The sequence below is a fragment of the Lissotriton helveticus genome, chromosome 7 (assembly GCF_964261635.1).
Source record: "Lissotriton helveticus chromosome 7, aLisHel1.1, whole genome shotgun sequence".
In the NCBI taxonomy this organism is placed as follows: domain Eukaryota; kingdom Metazoa; phylum Chordata; class Amphibia; order Caudata; family Salamandridae; genus Lissotriton; species Lissotriton helveticus.
The window spans coordinates 991,843,490-991,869,396 of NC_136068.1; the positions used below are offsets into that span (position 1 = coordinate 991,843,490).

The following is a 25,907-nucleotide window of genomic DNA, read 5'->3' on the forward strand; positions in this document are numbered from 1 at the left end:
AAAAAACAGGGGGTTTTCATCATGCAAAAGAATTGAGTAAAGCCTCACTGATTCACAGTAATTAGTGCAGCCAAGGGGTGGGGAGTCTTTTTAAACAACATAGCTCATGTACAAACACACGCTATAGGTGGACATAATATTGTTGTTAGCACCATAGATACATACGCAGAACAGTTCTATGTGAGCAAACTTAATAGAGAAGGATATATATACTTTTTAACTCCCGGCTTTAAAGATAGATCATGGGTTAAGCCCACTATTTGCAACCTAGGTAGATAACACTAGGGGTAGAGACATACACTTTCATGGTTACAGATCCATAGGGATACTGCCCACAAATAGGTGGAGCCCACGTATAGGATGGCACGCAACCAATAGAAACATATGGTATTGGCCAGGCCAGTACACTATTGACGTATATATGTCCCTTTGCTATTTAGGAATCTAACTGGCAAAAAATACTGAAGATACACACCTACAAAGAAGTACATGAATGAATATATCCACCATAGGACGTGTATACATATACCTTTGGTAAGATAAACATTGGGAGGAAAATAAGGGAGGCTCTTTGTTCAGCCTAAAAGGACTGATAAACTTAGCACATTTATCTTATTTTGTTGACCCATATAGCCTGTTTTCGATAAAAGCCTACTTTGCTACGTTGACAACATGTGAACACACCATAGCACTGTGTGAATAAGGGACCTCCCGAACCATCTCTGAGGAGAAATAGTCGTGTGATTGTATCCGTGATGATCTCCTGATTAAACTCTACAGATCCCTGCACAATCCGTGGTAAACAGAAGGTTAGAAACAGCAGGCTTGAAATAAAACTCTCTTTATGGTGGATAAGGCAAATATGGAATCTCTTCTTTTTTTTTTAACTCGTTAGCACAACTAGATGGTGTCTTTTTCTTCTGTGATACACCAGTTTCTGACACTTTTGTGAAGGTGTTTTAGCTCACAAACACAGTGGAGTTTAGTTCAAGGTAACTTGTCTGAGCACATCTAAGGTTTATTCATGTTTGTGGACACTAAACGGATAAACCCTTTATTAGCCAAAATATATGTGATAAAAACAATCTGTTGGGCAGTCCAAATATAAAGAAAGTATCTACATTGTTGATCTATTTACAGAAACCCCCGCTTACTCAACTGAAATTAGAAAAAAGAGTGGTCCTGATGGAGGTGGAAGTTATTTACACCCACCGAAACGTACGTTGACCAGATTGCTGGGAACCCTTAAAAGGATAACACCAGAGTGGATGGAATTGTGATATGTTCAGTCCGCTACCTTTTCATTGGTGCATGCCATGTTTGGAGCAGAGGGTTCCCTTATGTGTGTGATTGTATTGAGTGTGAGAATGTGGTAAGTTAGGTTAGAATGGTTGGTGTGAGGTTGAATAGTTTAGGGGGTATTATAAATGCAAAATAAGGATCAATGCATATGTTTTCTATTTGTTTTTATCTGTAATTAATATGCTTTGTTTATGTCAATCAATGTAGACACAAAATGAAATTTCTATTGCAAGTTTGTATACGTTTTTATAAAGAAAGACCTAACAAAAAAGAAACAAAGAAAATCATGAATACAAATAACTAAAGTTAGTACTATTGTGCCTGGCAAGATTGAACATTTAAAGACAGCTCGGTTTGACCTTGTTGTAGGCCATACTAGATAAAAGACATAGGTTTGGCAGGAGCATTCTTGATGTAGTGTGTTTTCCCCCTGGCTCTTGTACCTGAAAGGCATTTATAGGGAGTACCATTTCTAAAAGAAATCAGTGGTCCTAGGGACTTCTGCTTACTCCTAAAAAATGAAACTGCTAAGTTTGCTTTTTCCTTTTTAAACGCATTCCGTATTCCTTTAGGGAAACGGACTGCGTTAAAACAAATGTATTGCTTTACTTAAAAGCAGTCACAGACTTGGTAGTCTACTGACCCCAGCAATCCACCATCCCTGTGATGGCTGCTATTTTTAATGGTTCGCAAACTGCGACCTACCTCATTAATATATATGAGGTAGGTCTGTTTGCGAGCCATTCGGAATCGGTAATAAAATTCAAAAGAGTTTCATACATTAGTAGTAGCAATTTCTTAATTGCGGTTCAAAGAGAATCGCAATTAGGAAATCCGTATTCTAATGTTAGTAGTACATCTGGCCCTAAATCTCCGTGGTTTAGCTGTCAAAAACGCTCATATTCTCTGCAAAGCAAACACAATTGAATTCTTCCGCGTAATTGGGAGAAGCACTATAATTTTCGAATGTTTTCACAATTTGTAATCCATCATAAGAGCCCACTCTAGTGCATATTTCATTAGGCCGTGGCCCAAGGTAAGAAAAGAAGATATAGTCCAGGTGTGTAGCTTTGATATTCCAAACGCTTTATTATTTCTTAATTCATTCGATAAAATCCAGCCAGGCTGGGATCAGAATACTTCCTTGTGATCAATGCACCAAACCTCTTCAGTAGAAGCACAAAGCTAGGCCTATTGGTTTTGTCCATTCCAGATGTTCGCCTAAGTGTCTTTAGATGGTTGACATTTGCAAAGGAGTTTTTAAAATGAGCCTCCGCTGATTTAGGTATTCCATCAGACCTACGAAGGGAGGACTTTCTCTGCTCTCCCTATGTCGGGCTCCCTCCCTCTTCCTGACACTCCATATATTTTGGCATTCGTTTTCTTCTGCTTCTCTTCCCACCTTTGCCTCGCAAACTCGTGTCCCCATGTCTGTGACGTCCCAACAGCCTCCCTCTCTCCACTCCATCAGGACAGAAATGTATGCAGCGTTTCTGCGGAGCCAGCACTGCGCCCCGCATAGATCTGGCAGAAACGACACAGCGAGCTGCTTCGCCAAATTAGTATTCTTGATTTGTGGTTTCTTGGCCCAGAGAGGAATCGATCGCGTCCTATAAATCGTCATCGGGAAACCAGTCTCCGACCGGAGAAGCGTCCGAGGGGGGAGATTTCAATTAGACCACAAACAAGATGGAGCCGGAAGGAATGTGCCTGCTCAGCAAGGGGGCTGCGGGCCCGCACGAGATTCGGGATCCCTTCTTGTTAACTGCCCAGCTGTCGCCATCCTTCAATGCGGGACGAGCTGCTAGGGTGGTGCTGGGGAAATGCCTCTGCAAAGGATGGGTGCATGCGAGCGCACTGCAGCAGCACGCACTGCATGTCAGCACGTTGCAGGGTTGCGTTATGCATGCTAGCTGCCAGGGAGAATTATAATCTGCAGTTAGCAGCCTGCTCATTGGAGCGTGTTGTCACGACTGCCTGTGGTGTTGTACTGTGCATGCTAGCAGATGTGCTTTACATCAGCCGGATGTATGTATGGTGATACCTGCTATGAGACTGCAGAGTAGTGTATTGTATTGTAACACTGCGCGACTGTGTGCTGTGCTCTAGCGGGCTGCATGGGGCCGAATGAAACTAGACTGCAGATTGCTGTGCAGAATTCTAACACACTGCAGGATTTCTACCCACCAACAGATTGTACGGCTGAATACCAGCAGGCAGTTTCATCAAGAGCACAATCCTAACACAACTAAGGCACAAGGAAAAGCAAAACAAAAAATGGTACTATTACACTTGGGTTCTAGGGTAGCGTGCTTCTCACTGAAACAAGTGCTTTGAGGCCTCGTCAGGGGTGGTAAGTGCTATATAAGTACATTTACAATCACAGTTATGATCATGCTACCACACCAGGGTGAGGTGCTGTAGGCCTTTAGCATTGCATGCTATCGGCAGCAGACTCCATGAGTGCCTGATAAAATGCAGGATTGCATTTAAATAATGGTACTCACATCCATGAGTACCATGGAGTTGGGTAACAATAAAAATCAGTTATTCAGCGCCAAGATACCCTTCGGGGTGAACGTGCACTTTATATACACAGTTAATTTATGTTTCAAAAACTGGATTGATGACGCTTGCTAGTACACAGGATTTCGTGCTGACAGTTTGTTAGGTTGTGTGCTGCAGGCCAGCTGATTAATGTTGTGCTAAATGTTGTCAGAATATAAAACTGTGGGGTATATTTAATAAAGATTGCGCAGGTGCTCGCTTGGAGCAACACAGTGCAGAATATAGCAGTGATTTAGCGTACCTTGTAAAAGCCAACAAGACCAGCGCAATAAAGCCAGTGTCGGTACCTGTAACCCTGAGTGCATAAGTTACCAGACTTCAGGAGTGCGTGCAGTCAGACTGCAGGATCAGGGCCATCTTTAGCGCTGGTGGCTCCTGGTGTGACAATGTTTGTTGGCGCCCTCAATGACCATCTCCCCCACGGATTTCCTCACTACCACCCTTTAACAATGCCCCCCAAATCTCCATAAACACTCTCTCTCAGGTTCCATTAATTAATTTCATAGCACCACTCATAGGGTGTCAGAGCACTTTACTTCATGCAGATGGACAATCAATTATATGTGTGTAAATCAGTGTATATAGCATGTAACATAAGATAGAGGACTACAAGGTGTAGGAGTCACAGGTCATCCATACTGGTAGGCAGTATAGTTTACGAGTGCTTAGTCTGGAGAAGCATAAACACAGAATTTTAAACGTAACACCATGGTTTGGGGTTCTCTTTAATAAGAATTGATTTCTTCGCAAGTTAACCCATTTTGCAACATTAGGATAATGAAAGACTGGGGAAAATCAAAACACTCTAATCTGCACCTTCACCGTTTCCACTCTGCTCTTTGATGACAGTTAAGAGCTCACTGTTCTATATTAGGATTTACACTTATAAACCACAAGTAACAAAAGTATCTCTCTGACAAAAGCAGTAACCCACTGACCTATTTACATTATATGCACTTTGTGATCTGCATGGTACATGCTCTTTGCAGCAGGCATATTAACCCTTTGCGCTACCTTCCAATGAGTAAAACCTTCCAGTAGAAAAAACCCGATCTCTCTCTCTAGGAAGGACATTAATCACCGGAGTGATTTTGACATTTTTATTGCTGGCTGATTATTGCTGGAGAAAAAGAACGCAGGCAGCAGCAGGTGTTTTCAAAAGCATGATATATGGTGCCCCCATCCAAAGTCAGCCCTGGTGCGGTGGCACCGGTCGCACCGCCCTAGAGCCAGCCCTATGCAGCTTTATGTACTTGATGTTATGAGTCTGTAATATTGTTTTATGCATGCTATCAGATTGCAGGATTGTATTTTCTAGCAGTATGCAAACAAACGGTTGTGTAACTGCTGCTTTTTATGCGCTGAATCCTAGCATAGTGTAGAATAACGCGTTGCCTGCCATAACATTGCACCTTCCCAGTCTGTAGGCATATTGCTGTAAACAGGGAGTATATTTGTATTCAGAATGGCTAGCAGATTACAGGATTGAATGCTGTTTCTTGGCAGAAGGATAATGTGCTGTTTGCTCGCAGGCTCTAGGATTATATGCCTCGTGCTTTCAGATAATAGAATCAGTTCTATGTTTTAGCATACTGTAAAATTGTCTTTACCTGCTTTACCACTGGGATTGTGTTCTCCAACTGCATGCAAATCGACCATAGGTATATTGTTGCACCATTTACATTCCAGCAAACCTCGGGAGTGTGCACAGTGCCCTCTGCATAAATTTGTGAGCGTATGTGCTGCATATGTTATGGCTGTATGTCTGTAAGCATCGTGAATCACTTGCCTTCTACAGCACAAAAATAAAATCACCCCACCTTTTTTAGCTACCTATAATGAGATCGTAACTCAAAACACTGTGTATTGTACCCAGGTTTGTTAATAGTTCTGTGCAGGTTATTTGTTATAACCCTTCCAGCCCGATCACCCATTCTGCTGGTTTTCAAAGTTAAAAAAAAAGAACAGTGGAGTCAGATACCTCCATTTTCAGGTTGTCCCACCCTCTGATGTCGAGAATGTCTAAAGACTCTTTACTGTTGCACTTTTACTCCTACTCGCCAGTCAGATGCTCTCAATCAGCATTAACTTTGTACTCTGCATCCAACGGGCGCAATGCACCCCCCCCCCTTGCTGCATCCACCACTCTATGCTTACAATATAATAAAATGGAGAAATAGTAAAAGTGGGGATAGTCGGCCTGGGGACATTTTTAATTACGCTGCCGACAGTCATGTCATTTCAGGAATTTTGCTTTAAGCTTGTTAGGTGAAATTCCCAAAATCAACCAATTACCCTACTCCGCATACTTTCGCACCATTAGTGGAAAACTTACAGTGAATGCATGCAAACAACAGAACGCAAGCAACAGTTGTTCGTGGTGCTTTGTTTTAATGTGTCCTTACGACAAAAATTGACGTGGGGATGCATTTTGTCCGAAAATAAACAGGGAATGATGGATTTGCATTTCACGTACTTACGTTTACCTTCACATAATCTTGCTGAAATTTCGCATAATTATACTAGAGCAAATTAAGGGTAACTCGTCATGGAGTTTCCATTGATTTCAATGGAAATTACATGAAGAAGAGCAAATACCCTTAGCATCCAAGTGGTTAAGTGATTTTTGCACACCCCTAGGGGAAGGCAGAAAAATGAAAACAGAGAGACTGTAGATTACCACTTTGTCTCGTATCACTGCTCGACGTGGAAGTTCCCAGATTGGAATGTGACTCCAAAAGTAACTAGGGGGCATATTATCAAGAACGGCGTTAAAATTATCGCCGCTTTAGCAGCAGGAAACTGCCGCTAAAGCGGCGATAATGGACTTGATAATATGCCCTTGTAAATTCCCATAGAAGCCCATGTTCTAGAAACCCATGTTCTGGTGTGAACATGGGCTTCTATGGGAATTCTCCAGGGCATATTATCAAGCCCATTATCGCCGCTTTAGCGGCAGTTTCCTGCCACTAAAGCAGTGATAATTTTAACGCCGTTCTTGATAATATGCCCCTAGATTTTTAATAATCTGCATTAAATGTAATGCCTCTAACTTAAATCATGAAAATACACACCTTAAGGATATCTCTGTGCAACCAACACTCTGTGCTCTTGATATGAAACTGACCTTCAAGAAATAGGCATTTGATATAAGTGAATAATGAACTTTTTGTCAACCTCCACCCTATTGGCAAGATAACCACTTTTAGCTTCATAAACATGAACCTCCTAAAAACCTAGAGGCTTATTTGCAATACCAGTGTGATGCCGGCGTCCCACTTTTTCCCATCTTAAAAGGGACGCACCGGCGACCAAAGGGGCTTGTAAATAAGCCCCTTAGACTCTATCCTGTTTTTTGTGCAACTGGAAAATAACAAACATTCATTAACGTTCTGCACTGCATTCTTGTAAATACAGTGCTTCCGTGCGTTTTGAAATTGTCGGAGCGAAGCGTTAGCAAATTTGCCTTAACAATGTACTCTGACACTTTTCTTTTAGATATGTCCCTAGTTCTCATGATCATTCTTCAGGGCCACACCCCTTCCATTCTACTAAATATAGCAATTGCTTTCTGACAATTATTGCATATATAAGTTTATGCACCTTACATGCACGTTTAGCATTCCCCTAAATCGCCACAGGAACTACAACATGACGTGCCTTTGAAGAATGTGGCTTCAACAAAGATACGTTATACTAAATGAATTTTAAATTACAGGCAATTCCAAATTTAAAGCATTTGGATTCACAATTTGTTACATTTGGGATGGACCCTCAAATTTGGCTGGCATCTTAGAATATTTCTTCAAATGTAAATTTTTGTGAGTCACCATATTTTCTCACTAACAGTATATCAGGAGCATGATTTCTCTCACGATCCAGACGGAATGTATAACTAGCATCAGCTGTTTCCAAGGCTTCTTGTGCTAACCTCAGAACCTTGCTTAATTCACTTAAATGTTAATGCACTGAAGGAACATATGTATGTATGAGCTGATCCAAAGGCGATAGTCATGGATAATGGCCATACATACAAAAGAAGGGAGAATTTGCAATTGATGAATGCGCAGTATTATTGTATGTTAGATCTGGTAGCCACAACGTCTTACTCCAGTCTTCATCGTATTTCAAGGCTTGAGATCCCAAATACTGTTCAGTGCTTTGATTTACCCTCTCAGTCTATCCATCCATCTGAGGGAGATAGCTGGTCTAAAGACATATGATTTCTGTATCTAAATCTTTGCACAAAGGAGACCAAACTTTTGAAGTAAATTGAGAGCCTCTGTCAGTAATGAGAACCTGTTCTTATGATTTATTTGGACAATACTTTGTGCAAAAACCTGTGCCAACACTTTGGTAGTGGACATTCCTGACGGAGATATAAAATCACCTATTTTAGTCAAATTATCAACCACTACCTGAATTACTGTATAACCTTGACTTTCAGGTAATTCCACCAAAAAAAACAATGACATCATATGCCAAGGTCTAGGTGGACGTGGCAATGATCTACAAAATCCCATAGGTTTACTATAGCAACTTTTATTCTGAATGCAGGTAGAACATATTTTCATATAATGTTTGACATTTATGAATAAACTGAATCATTAAATGTATACTCTGACTGCTGCTAATGACAGATTATAGCTTGCTGATTAAACTGAACTGATGGCAAATACATACCTTTTGTTTGCTGTAAAATACCATAATTTCCATATCTATGTTCTTGCTTCCCGAGCCAATTCTCCTTATTAACAGATTGAGTCTCTATATGTACAATATTAAAATGGAATCAATATTAATCAAAGTAGGAGAATGATCAGTTTTTGGACACACAATTATTGGTGGATCGTCAGTAAATTTACCCACATTTTTTAGTTAATTCTGTCAGGGCAATGCTTCAGCCTTCAGCTTTACTAATGTTGGCACCTGTTGTTCATTATAAAATTATAGTCATGAAAGGAGGTCTATCTGATATGTTAAAGAGCCAATGCTCTAGCTGACTTTTAGAACTGCAAATATCTGTGATCTGTATATGTTTTTGGCACAAACACTCTTCAAAAGACCTTTGATGGCCAAAACGTAAATATCAATGGTGGTATAATGTAATTCTCCTGATGATTTTTTTTTAGAATAGACTACCAGTTACATCTGTCAAGTATTCAGGTTTCTTTGGTAAACAACTTCCATGATGACCGCTTCAATGAACTATTTATAAAGGACAACAGATACTCAACTAGGACATTCTGATGCAGTATCAATAATAATCTGGGCTGCAGCAGTATAGGCAAATAACCATGTCTTGGTTTTCTTGCGGAAAGAGAAGTAGTTCAACTCTGGAGTGATGATAAAGCCTTCAGATGTCATATGTAGAGTCCAACCTAGATGATGTGGTGTGATTTGTTTGCAAACAGGAAGAGGATCTTTGCTAGGCAGGGTCCCATTGCGTATACCGAGGGCCTTAGAGATAGGATGTTTTTGAACAGGAAGCCAATGAATGGCAAGAATATGCTGAGAGACAGAATTACTGGGAAGAATTCTAAGCAGAGGCTTGACAGTGTTGTTTTGTATTTATTGAAGTCTATTGAGGAGTTTAAAATGAGACCCATGCACAGTGAGTTGCAGTAGACCAGGTGGGAGAGTATTACAGTCTGAACTATAGAATGGCGTTGTTTAATGGGTTGCAAAGTGAACATTTTATGCAGCAGACACAGGTAAAAAAAACAGAAGGCAGTTTATTTATTGATGGGACAAAGGTAAAACGGGACTAGAAAATAAAACCTAGATTACCTCAGCATATATTGGCATTTGGAAACCAAAAGAACAAGACTGGCTAGAGGATAAATGAAGAGATTCAAGACGGAGGAGCTAAGAAAAGGGTGTTGAAGAACTTCCCATCCCAGGGCATGAGGGGAAATATATAAAGGAAGAGAGAAACTGTCGGCTTGAAGCCTAGAGGAGAGAAAAGTGGAGACCCATGCAAAAGCCTGACTTTGATTCTTAAACTTGCATAAACAATGTCATTTATAGACATGAAACACTATGTCAAAAACCGCATTTAAATCTAAAAGATTAAGAGCCACTCTGCACCATCCTCCGGAGTGTCATAAGGGTATTCATGAATAGAAAAGAGTGCCAATTCAGTGCTGTGAAATGCTCTACATTCAGATTGGTAGGGTTCCGGTCTGGACTCTGGAGAGTTTATGAAATGAAAGATTTGCATATAGACTTTCTTTTCCAGAATTTTAGAAAGAAGGGGCAATAGAGAGATGGTCTAAAAATTACTGACAGATCGGCAGAATAATTGTTTTAAGTACAGGACTTGTTTCTACCTGGAAGGAGCTAATTTGGGGTGTTAAAAGAAGGAGTATACATAGACATGAGAACAGGCGAATCGTCTTTGCAAGCCAAATGTAAGTTGTAGGGAGGACATGGAGCAAGAGGTGATTTCTGATTGTGTTTGCATAGTTAGTTGTCCAAGCCTATCAGCCACCTAGAAAGAGGTTCAAATTCAGTATAAAGAGTATCGACTTGGGCAGTTTTAAAAGTTTAGGAATGCAAGTTATCCCCTGATAAACCAGTAGAAGAAGAAGACATTTTAGGGCAAGTTTACAAACTTTTTCAGCGTAGAAGACAGTGCGGTCATCATAAATTGATTGATATGGTGTGATATTGGACATTAGATTCGTGGAGGTAATAGATTTCATACAGTTGAAAAATGTTCACATGAAGAATTCGTAGCTAACACAATATAACTGACAGAACAAGAAATAAAGAACTATTTAATCAGTTTTCTTCTATTGTTTCAGTGGCATGATATGAAGTCTCTGTTTCCAACCAAAACAGACATTCTTCACTAGGATGATTCAAAATAGGAGCACTAGATACATGTTATATTTAAAAGCAGAAAGTCTGATCTGCCCCACTTGCCCACTCAATCTTCTCTCCTTTATGTAGTCACTTGGTAATGAGTTTTATGACTTCAGAAACCTGATGAATGAAACTAATATGAAAATTGTCAAAACCTAACAAGCTGTGAATAACCTTGACTGTGGGCTATTGAACGATTGCTGAAACCTTCTTTTCATTCCCTCCAATGAACCTCTGGTGTTATTATGCAACCCAATAATGTTGTTGTAGTTGGCAAGCAAGTTACACGCAATTCTATGGAGCTGTTGACATGCTATTTTCCACTCTCTGCAAAACAGACCTCCACCTTCCTCCGGGACAGAGAAAAATTCTCAGAACTTAACACCACCTTGTCCATCTGACATGCCCACATCATGCTTTTGGGTGACTTCAACCTCCAAGACAACATAAGCTAAAGAGTCGCTCTCTTCAACCTCATCAATACTCTCGACGGAGTACAGCATGTCTTACATCCAACATACTCAAAAGGCCACATCCTTGGTCTTGTCTTCTCAACAGCCCCAACAATTTAATTCAAACCACCCATATCCCTGGAATGGTCAAACCACTTTACTATCCTTATCTCCATGCTTAGTGTCCCACCAAAACAACAACATCAATTCAAAAGTGAAGACCGCACATTCATATCCTTCAAAGACTTCTCCATAGACAACCTAATGCTTGAACCCATCTCTATACTATTAACTTCATGTCTAATTCCAACACCCTCCTAAACAACTTTAACAATTGTGTGACAATTATGCGAGCATCCATACCCCAACTTCCCCTGGTATTTAAAAAAACCTTGCTGGCAACAAATAATCCTTCTGCAGACAGGAAAGAAAATGGAAAAATCAGATCTCCAGAAGACCTTTTGATAGTGGAGTCTCTTCAGTCAACATACAGAGAGCTCATCACATCAGACAAAGCATAGTACAATACCAATATCATCAATGAAGCCACCAGCAGAAGGCTATTGAAGACAATCAAACACTGCATCACTTCACAGAGAAGTGCAATGTCATCAACCTCCTCTTTCATGATAAATACAGAAGATCCAAAAGCACATTGACAACACCAAGCTTTCTTCAAATGTCACACCTACCCTTTCCTGTAGAATCCCTAGGTGCTGAGCCGTATAAGCCATATCTCTCCCATACCTCACTAAAATTCCTCAAATCCTCAAAGCCACTTATAAATGGTTGTATGACTTTAGCACACCTTTACAACACAATGCCTTTACCATGCATTGCCTTTGCTACGCAGACCTTTACTATCCACATACCTTTATGCCTGTATTTATATATGTATATATATATATATATCTATATATATATATAAATATATACATATGTCCTTACCTACATCTAAACCCTAGAACACCCTTACTCTAAACCTATATACATATACGCACACACTTACCCTATATACACTTACCATTTCGTTATAGAGGCGATGCGTTGTAAAGGCATTGCATGGTAATTGATGCATGGTAAAGGCATTACCTTGTAACGCCTGCATGGTAAAGGTTGCTTCCACTTATAAAGACAATGTTTTTACCATCATCATTCATCAAAGCTCCCTCTAGAGATGCCTCTTACCACTACTTACTTCTTTCAATGCCTCCCTGATTCAAGGCATCTTTCCAGAAACTCTCAATACAATCCAGATTCTCCCACTCCAAAAGAAACCTACACTAGAACTTAATGAACTCACCAACTACTAGCCCATCACTCACCTTTCATTCACAGCAAGAAAATGAAAAAGCAGTATATGTCTAACTACAAAAACACATCACTGCTAGCCATCGCCTGCGCGACAATGTCAAATCATACTGCTTCACGGAACCGATGTCTTACACATCATGGACGATGCCCTATTGACTACAGTTGAAGATGGCCCCTGCCTTCTGATATTGCTGGACCTCTCAGCTGTCTTTAACATAGCTGACCATCCCATCCTGTGGAGAAGTGTGTCTCAATGGTTGGAGCAGCAGACCCTGATGCAGAGGTCTGGCCCTGGACCAGGGTTCAATACCCGCCTCGGCGGGTCTTGGGCTCAATTTCCTCGAACCTGATAATTCTCGCCTCGTTGCCTATTCTAATCATGGGTCCCACTCTGCAACTATGGGCAATAGCTTGCTTAATCTCCACAACGGCCCCAACAGCGCTGGATGCCTGGTTTCACATTGGGGGTGCCCAGGAGTGGACATTTCACAAGGAAAAGCCAGGAAGGGTTCCACAGCGATATATGGACAGCGCCGGGACACTTCCGTTGGAGGTAGCTGGGCGCTTTACAAAATGCTGGAATTTTGGCATCCTAATATGCACTTTGAACCCTCCAATGGCATTCACAGTTTCTCTTCCTACCTCTTCCATGTGTACCAATTTGTTCACCTGGGAACCTCCAGTCTGCAAAAGATCCCTATCACCACTGCCACTGTAGTCCCACACTACTATGTACTGTTTACGCTCATCTACAACTTGTACTTGGTGCTCATGCGACAGATGAGAGCATGACTATTCACCAATATGTCGACGATACACAACCATACTTAAAAGTTTCCTTTGCTTCAGACATTCAATGCATCACAAACTGCTTGCTCGTCAAACACATCTGGATGCCCAGTGACAACCTGAAGCTCAACTTAACCAAGACAAAATGGCTATTAGTTGCCAAGAACAATAAACAAGATAAGGTAAAAACCTGGCTCAATCACATGAACCTTGATGGCTTCGAACCCCAGCTTTCACAGAATGCCAAGTCTCTTGGATTCACCCTGGACACCAAAACCTATCATCAATGAACAAATTGCCTATAATAAATTAGCCTGCAGCAAATATATATTTCCGGTTAAGAAAGTAATGGTCCACTTTCTCTCCTATTTCTCACACCTTTTATGTTTCTCTTAGACTATGTAGAAATGTACTATAGAAATGCTATATTAATTCATACATACATATGAAAGACAGATTTAGCTCCCTGGCAAAGGAATGCTGATTATGGATGTGCGAAATTTACTTAATTACCTCTTGCACAATTATGCAGAAATTGTGAAAAAATACATAAAATTAAACTTTAACACGTGAAATGCAAAACTGGCATTTAGCCTATATTTTAGCTTGAATTGTATCCTTGCATTCAATTTGGACATGAGGAGGCAATTTGCGCTAACACGTAGCTTAAAAACACAAGTGCCACAAAGAGAAGCAGCTCTTTTGGTCAGTTGAGTGGTTTCTGTGTTCACACTAAAATCTTGTGATTAGTAGCACGTAAATATGTGCCATGGTGTGATTGCATCATTTCAGGAATTTCATGTAACAAGCATAAAGCAACATTACCACGATTATGAAAGATTACGCGGGTGTAAGAAATGCCACCGAGCCTAATGACAATCTTGAAATCACTGTAAAAACGGCCTTATCATGTTGTATGTTTTTTTTATAAATGAATCTGAAAAAACATTAGAATATTATCCAAGTAGACTATATGTAACACGTCTAGGAATTCATACAATACTTCATGAATAAAGAGTTGAAATTGAAAGGCCCACAGTCTAACAGCTCATCCTCCTAAGAAACAAGTGACGATCAATAAGAACAGTACATGAAGAGTGAATGATGGAAACCTGACTATTCTGGATGCTGCATCTACATTAAGGATTTAGGATGGGTGAGGACCCACAAACGGTGGCATGCTTCATCATCTGATCAAGCAGCATACCAGTCTGAATGGGTCCTCATAGAGACCTTTTTGAATAACAGATGAGAAGTTTAAAATTAGGTCCACACGGTTTACAAGATTAACACTTCCAGGAGGTCAACTAAGGGTAAATGTATTCAGGTTGTCAGCAAGATTAGAAGATAATGAATGGATGCATGTGTAAGTATTTGCAGAGGGAAAGCCTGGCTGAGGGGGAGAAACTATGCATTGAATGATGTCCACATTTGGGAATTAGCCTAAGCAGGCCAGGAGCACACTTGAGTCTTTGTTAACTGTATACAACCAGAATGGCCAGAATGTTGAGTAGAAAATATCATTATCGTGTGAACAGAATATCAACCATCATAATATCATGAAATGACGTATATTTAGGTAAGTATAGGTTTACTATACTTAACACCACATGTTTGTATTTTGATTGCATATATATTTCAATGTTCCTGAATGTGGAGTTAAGAATAGTAAAGCTACATTTAGCTATAAATATATATCTACCTTCACGACTTTATGGTAGTTGATATTCTAATCATGATCCTTCTATATAACAATATTTTTGCATTTGATAATCTGTCGTACAGCCCAATTATTTTGACTACAAGTGCTTGGCTGAACAACTGTTTGTCAGTGATCAAACAGTGAGTGTCATTCTCTGCTCCTCAACTCAATTCATTAAATATGGAAATCTCATTAATCATCACAAAAATTATGCTCTGCACATTCACAACCTAAATATTATCCATTGTCCAGGAGGTATTCATTTATTCCAAATCACTGGGCTTTACGTTGGTTACATAACTTAACTTAAATAAGCATGTGGCTAAAATCATCAAGTAATCCCAGAACCAAATAAATGTACCTTTCATAGGTAAACCTTGTGCCCCAAGGGAGACCTCGGCTAGGCAGCCCTGTCAATCATCTGCTCCTATATTGATCGGCAGCACAGCATCCTTGGATGTATTACAGTCATAAAACTTTATTGAAGTGGAGATTTGACATTACAGCCCATCTCATCTTTGTTGCTAAAGGGTATGGGCAAATGTCCTACTACTTACCGGTAATCTTCATTACTCCTGGTCCCGTTGACCTCGTCCCATTCCTTAAAATATGGAGATGACCATCTCCACGACAGAAAAAAGAAAAGGAGCATGCTGGGATACCCTACCTGCTCCCTCCCACTGGGAGTACATAAGCAGTACCAGCCCAGCATGCAGCCTGAAAACACCAAGCTAACAACAGGAAGGCCGGCCGCAAGGGAGGGAGGGAGGGAAGTAAGGAATGGGACGAGGTCAACGGGACCAGGAGTAATGAAGATTACCGGTAAGTAATAGGACATTACCCCCAGGTCCCTCCTGACCTCGTCCCATTCCTTAAAATATGGAGAATACCAAAGCTGAGACCCCGGCCTTCCGGAACCCCACAAGGACACCAGACCAAAAAACAGTACCCCACAGGCCCGAACCAAGACCCCAAAGGCCAGAAGGGGACTGCCACGGAAACAAGAACCGCCAACCAGGCAAGCCAGAAGGGAGGCACAGAAGCAGAGCCAAGCCCCCAAGGGAGCAAGCAGAGGGGCCAAAACCAAGGCCCCTCCCCCACGACCAAAGGAAGCCCAGGAGAAGCGCGTGCGCCCCAACAGAGAACGGAGCCAGGAAAGGGTAACCAACCAGCGAGAAACCCCCAAGGGCGAAGCCCCTGGACCCAGGCCGCCAAACAACCAGGGACTAACAGGCCAACCCAGCCCAAAGGACAAGGGCAGAAAAGAACAGCCCGCACAGAGCGGACGAGCCGAAGGACCAGGAAGGAACTAAGCAGAGGGACGACCCCAACACAGCAGGGGAAGCCCCCAGCAGAACCGAGAAGAGGGCAGCAACAGGGAACCACAGAGGAACCAGGCCACAGGGCAGGACCGACCAAAGGCCAACCCCCACAGAGACTCTGAAGAGCAGCAGCACCCAAAAGGCCAACCAACCGGGAGAAGAACCCGGCGCCCCAGAAACGACTAAGACTGGGGCAAATCCCCAAAGTAGGAGGCACTCGGACAAAACACCAGCAACCCCCACAACAGAGGTCAGGGAGAGCAAAAAGCCCAACCCAAAAACAGACCCGGCAAAAACCAGGGCGCAACCAAAAAGACGACAAAAGCCCACACGGAACCAGGGAAACCAAAACCCGAGAACCGGAAAGGAGGAACCGACCCCCAGGAGGAAAAAGGGAGACACCACGGAACCACAGAAAGGCGAAACCCCAACGGCAGAAGGCCAACAACAAGGCCCACAGCCCAACCTCAAGAAACCAGCCGTAGAACAGGCAGGCCAGCCAGCCAGGAGGCACACAACACCGCACCACCAGGACACAGAAGGAGAGGCAAAAAGGAACCCCCAACCAGGAAGGGGCACAGGAAAGGCACAACAGCCAACCACAGCCAGACCTCCCCGAGAAAGGAGAACCAGAGGAAAGAAGCCCAGAGCCCACACAACGGACCCAGCGCCACAGCCAACCGAAGGGAGCGGACCTAGAAAGGACCGAAGACCAACCCAGGACCGGGACAAAGCCCAAGAGAAGGAGCAGCCAGGAAAGGACCCCAGCAGGGACCCAAAAAAAAGGGACCCGAAGCAAAGAAGGGCCCCACAGCACAAAGCCCAACACAACCAAGCCAAGAGGCGCACCAGCGACCCAAACGCAAAGCGAACGGGATGCCAAAACAGGGACCGGAAAGGCAAAACCAACAGAGGCAGAGCCTCGGCCCCCAGAGCACACGGGAAAAAAACCGGCACCGAAAGCAAAGGAGAGGAGCTCGAAGAAGCTTAAAGGCGCACCACTCAACAAGGGAGCGGGAAGGAACACCCCAGCACCAACGAGAGAGCAAAGGGCACTGGCCGAAAACAGCCCGTGTGGGAGCACAGGGCCAACGCCAGGCCCCCAAAGCCCCAGACCCGAAGCAAAGCCAACCGCAACCCAAGGCAGAGCGAGAGGGGCGGGAAGCAGAAACCCGGCCACACACCAGGGGAGGCAGACACCCAAATCCCACAAGTAGGGAAAAGGCACGGCCAACAGGGCTGGGAATAAGAGCCAAACAACCAAAGAACAAGAGGCCACCCAAAGCAAAAGCTAAGGAAGACCAACAAATCCCAGCCACCACCGGATGGAAACAGGGCGGCAGGCGAGAAGAAACCAGAGCCAACACCACCAAAAAGGCCAAGGCCCACCAGCACGGAGGAAGGGCACAACAAAACCCCCCCCGCCACCCCCGGAAACCAGGGGGAGACACCACCAGAAGGTAGACACCCCGAGCAGGGGGCAAGCAAAAGCACCCGAAGGGAGCCAGAAGCGCCCAACAGCGAAAACCGTAGGCAGGCAGGCAGGCAGGCCGGCACCCAGACAGGCACCCACCCCGCTCGAACCAACAGAAGGGCAGGAACCAAGGGGCGAAAAGAAGTCGCAGAGAGGCCACACACCCGGGGAGACCGACACCCAAAACCCACCAGCAGGGAAAGGGCACAGCCCAGCCAGGACCGGCAGACAGGGTGGGGCACAGGAGCCTGGCACACGAAGAACAAGCGCCCACCCAAGGCAGAGCCCACGAACCAGCCACCACCGGAGGCAACAGCGGCCAGCGAAGCAAAGCCCCAAAGCACAACCCACCATCCAGAGAAACAAGAGGGGAGAAGGAAACCTCAACAGGAAACCAAACCCCACCAGGCAGAAGGCGAGAAGCAAAGCCTACAACAACAGGACCCACCAGGAGCACAACCAGCCCGGCCCGGAGCCAACAGCCGAACAAGGACAAGGGAAGGGCCCAACAGCCCCCCAACAAGGAAACAAGGGGAGGACACAGGAACCCGCCGAAAGCCAGAAGCCCTGAGCATGGCCCAAGCAAAGCACCCGAGAGGAAGCAAGAAGCGACCAACAGCGGATACCTCAGGAACCCGACAGGCACGCACCAGGACCGAACCCACCGGTACGCCAGGAACCAAAGGGCAGAAGGCCGCAGAAAGTGAGCCACGGCCCAGCAGGAAGACACCCCACCAGGGACGGCCAGGCAGCAGGAGGACCAGAAGCCAAAGCCACAGGGCAACACAGCCGCAGAGCACAGCACAAGCGGCAAACGACCTACTCCAAGCGGCAAGCACCAGAGGGATAGGCCAGACGGAAACAGCAAAGAAAGCCAGCACGAACCCCGGAACCAGAAAGCACAGGGAGCCGCAGCAGCAGGAGAAGGTCAGAACACGAGCCCGTCAAGGCCCAACCGGAACCCCCAAAACAGCACTCAGGCCAGGGGAACAGGAAGAAAAAGCCCAATCCACGTCGCAAGGGCAAGCCAACCAAAGGGGCATGCCAATGGCACACAGGAGAAAACAGATGCGTCCCCGAAACACAAAAGAACACAGGGGACTAGGGCACAGGAAGCGAGAACAGCCCAACCCTAAAGAAAAAAAGGGGGAATGCACACCACTCCAAGGGCATAAGCGCACCCCACCAGGGGCGAAACAACCGCAGAGCAGGGGGGCCCGAGCAACAGGGGACCCCTCCAGCAAAAAAGTCGGGCCGGAGACATCCAGAGAGAGCCAAAAGGAGGGGGCCAACCCGAACGAAGCAGGGGCCCCCACAACAGGAGAAACACCCCAGAACCCCTCCAAAGCTGTAACCCAAGAGGAGGAGAAAGGACTCCAAGGTGGCAGGAAGAACGCACCACCAGCCCACCGCCCCGACCAACAGAACACAACCAGCCGAGGAGGCACGGGGAAGGCAAACCAAGGCAGCAAGCACGTAGCAGCAACCCCAGCAGCAGAAGAGCCAAGGCAGCACAGGAGACCAAGTGACATGCGGATACGAGCGGATGAAACAGATTTAGGAAAACAGCACACACCCCACTCAACCGGTAGGGAGACGCCCAGAGGACGACTCCCACCAGCAACAGTCACGGACAACAGCAGGCCAAGAGACGGAACCATGTCCAGCAAGGCCATCCCGCCCATACACAGCCTTAACCGCCACACAGTACACAAGGACAGTGAACAGGAAAGAAACAGGGACTCCCGATACACGGTACTCACCAGGGGGGCAGGAAGAGGGCCACATCACCACCCCCCCACACCCCCAACAGACTGTCCAGGCGCCCACCAGAACACCAGCGCCAGGCAGAGAAGTCCACCCCGCCGAGGCCACAGCAAGATCCACACCGGCCACAGGCAGGGAGCCAAGGACCAGGCCCAGGAGGAACCTGCAAAAGAAAGACAGCAGGAAACCCGGACAATAAAAAAAGAAAGAAACAGGGACCGCTACGCAGTACTCACCAGGAGGGCAGGAGGAAAGCCCCAACAGCTCACCGCCCCCCAATATACAGCCCAGGCGCCCTCCAGGAGATCAGCGCCAGGCAGAGCAGACCACACCTCCGCGACCACACCACCGAAGGAACCAGAACCACCGGAGCAACAAGTGGCAGCAACCGGAGGAAGGCGAACACTTGGCTGCAACGAGACAGCCCCAAACAAAAGGGAACTGCCAATGCAAAGGCCCCACAGTATGAGGGGAACGCATGCCAGTGGCATGGCACATCTCAACCAAAAATCCCGAGAGCCAGCTAGCCACACGCCAAAACAATTCCTCTGATAGCGTCATAACATCATTTGTTGTAAAAACACACCGTTTTAAAAATCCCCACCCGGGGATGTCGTCACAGCAGTGGCAGGATTCGAACCCTGGCCTTTGAAGGCTGAGCAAACTCCACGGACGGAGGCCGGAATCCCAGGAGGAAAGCCCGGCAGAGCCCCCAGGACCCGCCAACACCCATAGCAGCGCGCCTCCCACAACCAGCCAAGCCTCAGGGAGACGCGCACAGCAACCCGGAAGAGGACCGGGAAAACCAGCGCCCCAGCCGCAAAGGGCCGGGCGGCATCCAACGCGACTCCTGGCAAGCCCGGCAGGCCAGGAGAATGCGGAGCAGGACGTCGAGAAGCCCAGCAGCACGACGTGACAGAGAGGAGGACTTCAGGGTCGGAGAGGACAGGCCAGCAGCCAGACGAGACGACCCTGAAGCCACCGCAGGTAAGAGAAAGCAAAAACTCCAATCCATTCTGTCGGAAGACAGAAAAAAGAACAGGCTGCATGCTGGGCTGGTACCGCTTATGTACTCCCAGTGGGAGGGAGCAGGTAGGGTATCCCAGCATGCTCCTTTTCTTTTTTCTGTAGTGGAGATGGTCATCTCCATATTTTAAGGAATGGGACGAGGTCAGGAGGGACCTGGGGGTAATACCCCTTTGCTTTTTCCTCTTAATCAATTCTCTCTGGAAGCAAGTGTCTCTTTCCAGAAATAATGCATAGCTCGTACAGCTATCTGTATCTCGTATTCTAGGCACTTTAGGTAGTAAACTCCGGCATACGGCCGACCGGAGTTGAGTAAATAAATAAAACGAATTACATTGCCGATTTGGCGTTGCAGGCGTACAATATAATCTGTTTTATCTACTTATTTGCTCAACTCCGGTCGGCCGTATGCCAGAGTTTACTAACCCCCACCCTGCTGCCCCTCCCCCGCCCCGCCCCGCCCCGCCCCACAGCACTCCCTCGAGGAGCCACTAATGGTGGCATTGGAGGCTCATGTTATGTGGTAGGGTTATCAAAATCATGCAGCAAAGGAAAAGCAAATTACGTTGTGATGAAAGGCAAAATAGGTCGCACGTTATGTTTAGATAGTCAGTCAGTCAAGTTTATTGATTCATCATTACAGTAAAGCCATACAATAATAAAAACATAGATAATATAAAATGCAGATGATCCATAAAACTAAAAGCGAAAACATTCCTGTCCGCACAATAACTTTCACTAGCATTCCTCCTTTCTTTGGTGTCAGGGAATCCAGGTGCTATCTGGTTAGCTTAAGGCGGCTTGAAGGACAAAAACAATACAGCGACATTGCTTCCCTCAATGGCATAACTATGTCCTCCGTCCTTCGCTGCAACACAAACGAACTATAGCTAGGCTCTATAGGATGGCACAATGAGCCAAGTCATAGAAGTGTTAAAACACATTATGTGATTAAATAGAATTTATGTGGCACCTTCTACGGCAATATTATCTAGCAATGTTGCCATTTTAACACACATTGCTAAAAAAGGAAAATGCATACGTTTTAAGAAACAAAGCATTACACGTTCATCTGATCCTATTCAGAACGTTATTCCAAAACCTATAACCATTTTGTCTTTCATGGAATTCCATGTTTTAATGGTATTACTGTTGCATAGTGACACCTTCTTTGGTGACCACTGCCAATTTCTCATATTATTTGGGGAGTTACTCACATGCTTATAATTTTGGGCTCTTACACTAGGGCAGTGGTGCCCACTGTATGTGCTCTGACCCGTGAAACAAAGCTGAGATTGACTTAAAACCCCATTTGACATATTTAAGTTTATTATGACAATTGTATTTGGTGTCCAAACTATGCCTATGGCATGTAAAAATTAAATGTCAAAATAACTGAAGCAATATGTTGTGCCACTCTGTGATCCGGAAAACATGAGACCTGGTTCCCTGCAGCCTGTAAGCTCCCAGGTTTGCAGACAGGCCTGTATAAATTAAGGGGCAGATTTACAAGAAACTTACGCATCTGTAAAGGTGCGTTAGCTTCCCTGCGCCAGCCTGCGATACCCTTGCGCCACCATGGACGCGCCGTAATTACAATAGGGCGCACCATGGCGCAAGGATTGACAGATGACGCATCTGTTGGCCCAAAAGTCCTGCATTGCTTGAGTCATGTCACAAGCACGATGCAACTCCAGCAATGCATGGAGAGGCCTATACTCATTGTACTGCGCCACTCCTTATGCCTGCTTCAAGCAGGCGTACGTTTTTGACGCAGTGGCGCTCTAGAAGTGGCCCAGTGAAATCTTGCAGATTTCACTGCGTCACTTTTACAAAGCTTACCTGTGTGTGAACGCCCACCCTGAATACATTATACCTGACACAGGTATAATGTGACGAAAGACTTTACAACGTGACACATCTCCCTAGATGTGTCACGTTGTAAATTGGCCGCACTGTTTACACCGCCACTGCATCACAAAAGTGACGCAACTGCGGCGCAAAAGTGGCTTGTAAATCTGCACCAAAGAATTTTACAGGCCTAAAACCATTTCCAACTGTTAAATTCCTGACCCCTAAAAATAGCGTTTTACCCATAAGGTGGTCAAATAGTCCTCAGTAGCGGTGCATGCCTAAATTAATGTTAGTATGTACCTACACTTAATTATTCAGCAAAATATATTTTCACTGTACTGGGTTAGCTGTGCCAATAGAACATACTGGCAAAGGAGATTCAATGACCGATTCTGTTTTATTCAGTAGGAAAAAGCCGAAGAAAGAGGTCAAGAGCTTTTCCTAAATGTTTTTAAAATTGCAATCCATTTGTAAAGTAGGATTTTGTTCTAGTAAGCTAAGAAATATAAATATCAGAAAAATATATTTAATCACCTGAGCAACTATAAGCTAATTTGCCTAGTCTGTAGCTGCTGGCCAGACCTGCCTTACCTGTAAAGAAGTGTAAAATTCCTTACAAGCGCAGAGCAATAGAAAACTTTCATTGACAGTTCAGCCTGAATTGGCAGGGATAATCCATCTGAGCTCAGCAGAATATTAACGGTGCTGTCCCTTCCATTGGTACAAAATTGTCAAAATCTGCACGGCCTGTCTGAAGCATAGGGAAATACTCTGCATCCTTGAAAAGGATCAAATAAACCCAGCTCACAATTCTTATGAATCCCCTGTCTGTTACCGAAGGCCCTTTTATTTGTATCACTAGACTTCTGTCTCATTTTCTGTTATGGGTTTGGGACCTGCTTTAAAATGGATTATAGCATTAGATGTACTAGTAATGTTCATAGTACTCACCCCAACACACCGTCAGCTCTCAGAACCCAAATTGAGTATGGATGAAGACTTCAGCCATCTTGCATTTGACCTGACACATTGTATTGTGGGCCAGTTTGCAGTAAGGCAAACAGGAACTACTAAAGGAGTGGACAGGCCAGGGTCTGGGAACATTTTCTCCATTAGTCAGAGAGGTATTATGAGTATTTTAGGGTGTTCCTCACCTACAGAATGGAGAACCCTCTAAAAGTGGACCCTTACTCAGCCTTCCTGAGAACACTACTGCACTTGTGAAAGGATACTAGGTGAACAGAACCTGCTGTACTTGGCATCTGATCTTTTGGGATGACATGAGGATTTTGGACCCCTCCCATTTGAAATTCAAGGACAGAAATAGCTCCAAGGATTATAAGCTGATCCCCTAATTTTAATGTGACATTCCTGTAAAGAATCCCAATAAACCAAAGACACCTGGACTAGGACAGAACATTGCTGTTGACCTCTGCCTCACACCTTGAGAATCTCTAACTGCCATCCCCTGAGGTCCTGTGTCTTAAAAGTGTACTCTTGTGATTGTGTGGGCAGCAGAAGAAAATCTGGAATTTTTAAAAAACCTTTCCTTCAGGTGGACCTGCCAAAAGAATACCCAGCCAGCAGTTCCACAGTGACACAGCAACTGACTGAATTTCAGCTTTGTCCCATGTGGAGATCTCCGCACCTTGGGAAAAACAACTAAGTCCCATTCTGAGTTGGGACTTAAGCATTTTTCATTGAGAAATCTCAAAAGCTCCTGACGGTACCAGCCTGTTTCTGATATCTGGCTTTCAGTTCCACAGATACGGCTTCATTTTCCACAGCTCCCCATGCAGAAAGGATTTTCCTCCCCAAAACATGACACAGTCCCAATCTGCGTTGGCACTGAGAAGACATTTTCATTTTCAAGCGTTTTCTTCAAGAAAGTGACAAAGTTCATTTTTAAAGTGGGACTTAGAAACTTTTTGGACATTTTTTACTTCTAGACTTAAACCAGGACCAACCTACATGGAATATTCAACCAAGGTTCATCTTGGTCGGCCTGAAATTGCACCTTGGTCCCCATCTACAGAGACTATTGATTTACATTAACTGTTTTATTTATATATTTTTATGGTGCGGTCTCACTTTATTTCTTTAAAAATTAATATTTACAGTTCCCTTTACTACATTTTTGTTGTTTTGATCTTAAATTACTCATAATTGTTTTCTCTTTAGTTTAAAATTAGTAGTGGAGTGTTATTTGGTTTTGGATGACCTTTCTACTGTTTATGCAATGCATAAATAACGTATACATTGCCTTCGAATCACAACTGATTGATATCTTTCATGTTAAAAGAGATTGAGCACAGGCTTTTTTTATTTATTTGTGTGACATCTAGCAGGTGATGGCCTTATCCTATGAGGATGACCCTTGTCCACTCTAAATAATAATCCACTTTACTACAATTACCACTGTTGTTTCTAGTTCCCAATGTCGGCTAATTTGTGTAAAACATATGCAATACTGCATTGAACATAAAACAAGCATATATGTATACACTACTTGTGATAAAATATGAGTCTCATTTAATTTTGGTAACCCAGTTATGGTCTAAAACATGTCTTTGGTTTTGGGTTTATAGTGTGTTCAAACCATAGGGCACCAGGAAGCACCTCTTTCTATTGATAAAAACAAATTGAAGACACAAACTCTAATTTTTTTTACAAGTAATATGCAAAGTGACTATTAAAGCATGAAAGATGGTTTATCAGTGTCTTTTGTGAAATCTTCAACTGAGAGCATGGTTCACATAAAAAAAAGAGCGAAATACCTGCAGGAAACTTGTTCAAGCAAAAATATTTCTCAGTCATTTTTTACAAGATAATTTAACTTTCACCTAGGAATAATCAAGCCATTAGAACTTTTTATATTTAGTCAAAAGAGGATTTAAATACATACGTATGTGTCTAAAATTATTGTACTTATAGTTGTGAAGATTTTTTTTCATATACACATGTCACAAATTCATATAAATTGCTTGTTCAAAGCTAAACATTTAAGAGTGAAAATCCAAGTAAACCATTTTTACTGTTCAATTTCAAGGCTAAAGTGTGTAATCTCCTTGTGCAACAGGGCACTTAAAAGTGCAACAAGTTCTCAAAGCTCTCCGGTAAAGTGTCTGCTTTGCTTCATAACTTTGTGTTAGTCCTGTCAGCCTTAGGGTGTTCACCCCCCAAACCTTTTACATTACTCTTCCATGTTTTTGCTGATTTGTTTTAGTTGGATATAGGACTCTACACACTTTACTACTACTAACCAATGCTAAAGTGCTTGTGCTCTCTCCTTCAAGCATGGTGAAATTTGCTTAAACCAAATAGCACATTTAATTTACTTGTAAATCTCTAGTAAAGTGGCACTACATGTACCCAGGGCCTATGAATTAAGTGCTACTAATGGGCTTGCCGCACTCATTGTGCCACCCACTTAAGTATCCCCTTCCTCACTCATTGTGCCACCCTCT

At 43.9% G+C, this 25,907-nt stretch overlaps 1 protein-coding gene and 1 pseudogene across 1 annotated transcript in view; one reads left to right on the forward strand and one right to left on the reverse strand.

Annotated features, from left to right (window-relative positions):
• The window catches only part of GLRA1 (glycine receptor alpha 1), a 413,241-nt gene that overhangs the window by 230,663 nt on the left and 156,671 nt on the right, over positions 1-25,907 (reverse strand). The gene's annotated exons all lie outside the window — the stretch shown is intronic.
• Positions 19,453-25,907, forward strand: part of LOC144767257 (homeobox protein Hox-A3 pseudogene) — a 29,671-nt pseudogene continuing 23,216 nt past the window's right edge.